The 5,786-nt window shown below is 38.9% G+C and overlaps 1 pseudogene; it reads right to left on the reverse strand.

The window, feature by feature from the left end:
- Nucleotides 1-569: 569 nt before the first annotated feature.
- Nucleotides 570-3,973, reverse strand: LOC112070759 (motor neuron and pancreas homeobox protein 1-like; annotated as a pseudogene).
- Between the last annotated feature and the right edge of the window lie 1,813 nt (nt 3,974-5,786).

Genomic DNA, 5,786 nt, shown 5'->3' on the forward strand with positions numbered 1-5,786 from the left:
GTAAGTTAATAAATACTATACATTCTGACTGAAGTAAAATAGGAGGAAAGGTTAGAAGTCACTCCTGTTTGAGGTTTTGCAATTACAACATTGCATTCATGAGTAGTCTTTTTATTTTCTTATTATTTTTCTTCACATCGACAACATTGAAAAACCAACAGAGCACTAGTGTAACATTAAATATATGACTCATAATCAAATGTGTTTAAATAACATCGATAACAATACACATAACATGACAGAATATAATTAGCAATTTACCTAGATAATGCAAGGTTCAAGGTTGATTTTAAATGCCATATGAGTCATGGAGAAGTGCATACAGCCATTCACACCTTAGTGAGGGTGTTAAGTAACAGTTCATATCTTGTTCAGAGTTGGCTCAGGTTGGGTAGGCTTCATTAAGTTGCATTAAAATTATCGTGTTTTTTTTTTTTTTTTTTTTTTACATCCCTTTCCTGCAGTCAAATGACCAAATTGCCCTCTGGTGGCCTCCTGGGTGGAATGTAATTTAAAAATTTCATAATATATATATTAATATTAATAATATAAATTCCAACATTTTTGAAAAATATGCTGAAAATCCGGTGTTTCTATGTCCAACGGTTATATTTCAACTTATGTGATGTATATAAAGTGTAATATTGGGATGCAAACTCAAAATGGAATACATTTCAACTCTATATCTGACATGGTGCAGACGTCGTCTTTTTGTTAAACCCACAACTATGTGAGATGGATACTTTTGTTTCAAAGTAGATTTGTTTCAGACTACCCAGAATCCCCCTGGCCCTGATTTAGACCACTGCAGTAAATGTCATCCAAAAACTCCAACATAAATACAATATTGGATGCATGCAATCATCCTTTTTTTGTGAGATTTTTTTTGTGAGAATTAACAACCAGTGCTATTCAGGGCCAACATTGATAGTAAAAGTGTGACAAAACGTTGTTAGGATGTATGACAAAATAGCTTAGTGGACTTAATGTGTTGTGAAATCTGTTGTGAATGTATCGTTTTTAAAATGGTATAACTGCCTCAATTTTGCTCGACCCCAGGATCGTTATAAATACTAATACAAAATGGTGTCATTGTTGAATGTAATGCACATTGTTAAACAAGAGGTGTTTTGTTAAGTCATAGGTGTTTTTGGACAGACAACTATAACAAGAAAGGACAAAAAACTTAACGTGTGACATTTGATAGAGAGAAAACTACGAGGAGCATAAAAAATTATACCTATTTCTAACAACTCATTACTGAATGTCTTAGGGCCACAGTTGAGGTGTTATAACCACTCATTACTGAATGTCTTAGGGCCACAGTTGAGGTGTTATAACCACTCATTACTGAATGTCTTAGGGTCACAGTTGAGGTGTTATAACCACTCATTACTGAATGTCTTAGGGCCACAGTTGAGGTGTTATAACCACTCATTACTGAATGTCTTAGGGCCACAGCTGAGGTGTTATAACCACTCATTACTGAATGTCTTAGGGCCACAGCTGAGGTGAGTAGTTAGTAGTAGGCTACTTTGGATAACATTCTCAGTCTTCATCACTAGTCATGACTGTTGATGATAATACCTGCTGGTGAGTGTGGAGAAAAAGTTGTTTACGTCCTGAATGGCACCCTATTCCCCATATAGTGGTTATGAGGACAGGCCCACTGTCCTCATAAGCCCACCCCAACCCTTCTCTCCAGTCCAGGCCCACTGTCCTCATAAGCCCACCCCAACCCTTCTCTCCAGTCCAGGCCCACTGTCCTCATAAGCCCACCCCAACCATTCTCTCCAGCCCAGGCCCACTGTCCTCATAACCCCACCCCAACCCTTCTCTCCAGCCCAGGCCCACTGTCCTCTAGTTCATTGTCTGAGTAGGAACCATGAGAACTATAGCTGAGCTCTGTAGCAGTGTGCCTCAGGAAGTGTGTAGGGCGAGACACTAAACCCACTCCAGCTCCTACGGTATCAGCACTTAACACGTCATCTTCTTCCCCTGCTTCCAGATCCTCCTCATCTTCATCGTCCGGGGTACCAGAGTTGCGGGTGTCTCCAGACCCAGTATTGTTGCCCTGCTTCCCCCCTGGTGGGCAGTCGGAGTCACCTTGGCCCTTGATTGCCTGCTCTTTGGCCTTGCGGCTCCGCTTCCACTTCATACGCCTGTTCTGGAACCAGATCTTCACCTGAACGGAACACAAAGTCAGAACTGAACACGACAGTTACACGAGGGATTAACATGTCAGTCAAACAACCTGCAGCTCATTTTAGTGGGTCTAAGGTTTTTAGACTGTTATCTCTATGGGACTGCAGATGGATATGAGCTATGTAGCTAAATCTGAAGCAATATTTCTTGTGCATGGTCCCTGACACATAAAATAATAAACTTTTCACACAATTGCACAAACAAAAGGATTGAAAATCAGTTCCGGGATCATCGTGCTCACCTGTGTCTCTGTGAGCATGAGAGAGGTGGCCACCTCAAAGCGTTTAGGTCTGGACAGGTATTTGTTGAGTTTGAACTGGTTCTCCAGGTGTAGTAGCTGTTGGCTGGTGAAGGCTGTTCTGGGCCTACGACACTTCCCCATCAGACTAGCCTGAGAAGAGGCTGGAGGAGTGGAGACCATGAGAGAGAGGTTATTATACATGCTAAACTACTACTAATAATAATAATAGTTATTATAAAATAATTATAATGATAATAATCTATGGTTTATTTATGTCAATTTATGCGTTTTTGCTTTTCAGGTTCTTGCTCTTCTGTAAGGGAGGAGGATGAGGTTGAGATATAAACATTTTAATCTTTATAAAGCTGTCCTTTCTGATGATATGAGTTTTATTGGACTTTGGTTTACAGTTGGCCCGAGGCAGGGTGATATGGCTTTAGCAGGGCTTATAAACTCACAGAATGCCATTAAATTAATGAACATTTCATACCGGGACTTGTTTGATGAAGTGGACATACTGCATCAGGTGTTTCTTTATTGTAATATTGTTTAAATCTCACACTTGGCTATCGCCTATTAATTAAAATGTTATTTATGACTAAGGTAAATCCTTACGGACAAAGAGACATGATTATGGTTCAGGAGTAAATAGGCTGCAGGTCCAACGACTCAAGATCACCTGAAAGATGCAATGACAACATATTTGTTTGTGTGTTTGACTGCTTATTTTTGTGTAAAAAAAAATAATAAATCTAGATAATATCTGCATTTAAAACGAATAATTTACAATCCATTATTTTTAAATAGATCTAAGACATGAAAATATTTATTATATTTTATTTATTTCATGAGTCCTCCTACAATGTAGTAAATTCGACGTATTGTTCAACGAAATTATAACGGCTAAATAATTCAATGAAAATATACCGAAATTATGCAGCACCAATACAGTAATTAGGTGTAATAAGCAAGAGACAACATTCTGTTTCAATAATTTATTTACAACTACTTTATTTCACACAGTATCTTTTATAGCTATTATGAACAGTGGTAGAGAGAGAGCACTTCAATTATATTCAAAAGAAATACAAAAGAGACGCCTGAAAGCTACTTGCCACTATAGTCACCGAGTCTTGGCATCATCATTCCAGCTCTGATCCAGTGCTCTAGCGGGAAACCAGCCATAACTGCTGCCTTTAGGTGCTCCGGGTACGGTGGGCGAAACTGGGATAGGCGAAGGCTGTGTGCTGGCCACCCAGAACCGCAACGGGGTACATGTGGGTGGGATACATTCCAGGGATGGCCCCCTGAGACAGCTGAGTCAGTCCCTGGTGAGAGAAATTCAATAGACCCGGTTTGGGCATAATTCCGGTCTGAATGTGGATACCGCTGGTGTCCTCCGCTGGGATGGGGTCTCCGACCGGCGGCACGAGAATGGGTTGTCCTCAGAACACAGTCCCGGGGAGCTTTCTCGGTCCCCCGGTGCGCCAACAGCGCGTCGATTCCAAAGTTCTTAGATTTTGCCATTGTGTACTTTTCTGAGATTTTACACCAACTCAAATTATTCTTCTGAGTTATGATTGCTGGATTAGAGTTGTTTTAGGCGAAACGAAACAGCATCTCATCCAGATAGTTTTAAACACTAGTGTTTGTCTAATGTTTCGTTTTTTAAATAAATAATAATAAAACGTTACGTTATCACTTTCTTGACAATATCATTTTTTCCTCTTGTGTTATAATTTGTCCGTCCGTGCCGTGCCAGTCGCTCCTCTGCTTCCTTTGCTATACGTCTCCACCTGAAATGGCAACTTTTCTCACAACGCTCTGCAATTGAACCCGGTAATGTATAAACGGGATCCTTGGACATCCCAACTCCGTTGAACCTCCCCAAACCCGCTCCCAAACCGGCCTCTGATTGGCACATCTTTTCCACTAATTGGTCTTTTGGCCAATCAGATCGGGCAAAAGATCAGCATTGGGCTGCGTGTATAACACAGCATGGGCAGGACTTTATAGCAGGTGCAAATTTATTCCATGGACGGCAGAGTATCTGCAGGTTTTTGTTTTAAGACCTAGACAAAGGTGAGGCAGTTCCTTACGAACTAGTGACCTTAATTCATCCATCAAGTACAAGGGTGGAGCGAAAACCCGCAGACACTCGATAGCTGAAAAATACTTTATTAGGCTATATATGAGATAAAACTATTTGTTTTATCTCCATCCGTGACATCACAATGATTTCTTTCCATAATAGAAAATATCACAATGCACTTAACACAATACAAATACCCAATGGAGAAAGATGCAGCTCAAATGTATCCTATCCTTTTGGAAATGTATGTGTCACCTTTCTAAAAAGCAGCAGCCTAGGAATACTACGAGCAGTGAGTGAAAAGCCTATGTAATTTAGATTCTGAACAAGCATACGCATTCCTGCTGTCCATTGCCATTCATCTTTTTTGATAGATTCTAGACCTTTCCATTAAAAAGAAATTAAAAATACAGCATTTTGATTGAACTGTCTACAAATTCTGTCGTCAAGAGTTAGAAGTAGCCTAATATCCGGTGTTATAAATCATCTTTATCACAAAAATAATAATTAACGTTAAATATTTTGTTGATTCAATTTTTTGACTTTGTTGGGTGCATAAGACCAGAGGTGTAAAAAGTACCCAATTTTCATACTTGAGTAAAAGTAAAGATACCTTATTAGAAAATGACTCAAATAAAAGTGAAAGTCAGCCAGTAAACTGCTACTTGCTAAAAGTAAAAAAGTATTTGGTTTTAAATATACTTAAGTACCAAAAGTACATGTAAATGCTAAAATATACTTAAGTATCCAAAGTCAAATTAAAAGTGTAAATGATTTAAAAGTCCTTATATTAAGCAAACTAGACGGCACAATTGTCTTGTTTTTGTTATTTACGGAAAGCCAGGGGCACACTCCAACACTCAGACATTTACAAACAAAGCGTTTGTGTTTAGTGAGTCCGCCAGATCAAAGGCAGTAGGGATGACCAGGGATTTTCTCTTTAAGTGCGTGAATCAGACCATTTCCTGTCCTGCTAAGCATTCAAAATGTAACAAATACTTTTAGGTGTCAGGGAAAAAGTATGGCGTAAAAAATACATCATTCTCTTTAGGAATGTAGTGGAGTAAAAATAAAAAATAGTCAAAAATATAAATAGTAAAGTACAGATACCCCAAAAAATCTACTTAATTTGTAATTATTTACTTATTTTTACTTAAGTACTTTACGCCACTGCATAAGACCAAGTTTGCCGTTTCAGTCACCCATCCACACGTTTTAAAACCAAAGTGAAAATGGAATTAGGTCTTT

Source organism: Salvelinus sp. IW2-2015, unplaced genomic scaffold (assembly GCF_002910315.2).
Source record: "Salvelinus sp. IW2-2015 unplaced genomic scaffold, ASM291031v2 Un_scaffold1418, whole genome shotgun sequence".
Taxonomy (NCBI): domain Eukaryota; kingdom Metazoa; phylum Chordata; class Actinopteri; order Salmoniformes; family Salmonidae; genus Salvelinus; species Salvelinus sp. IW2-2015.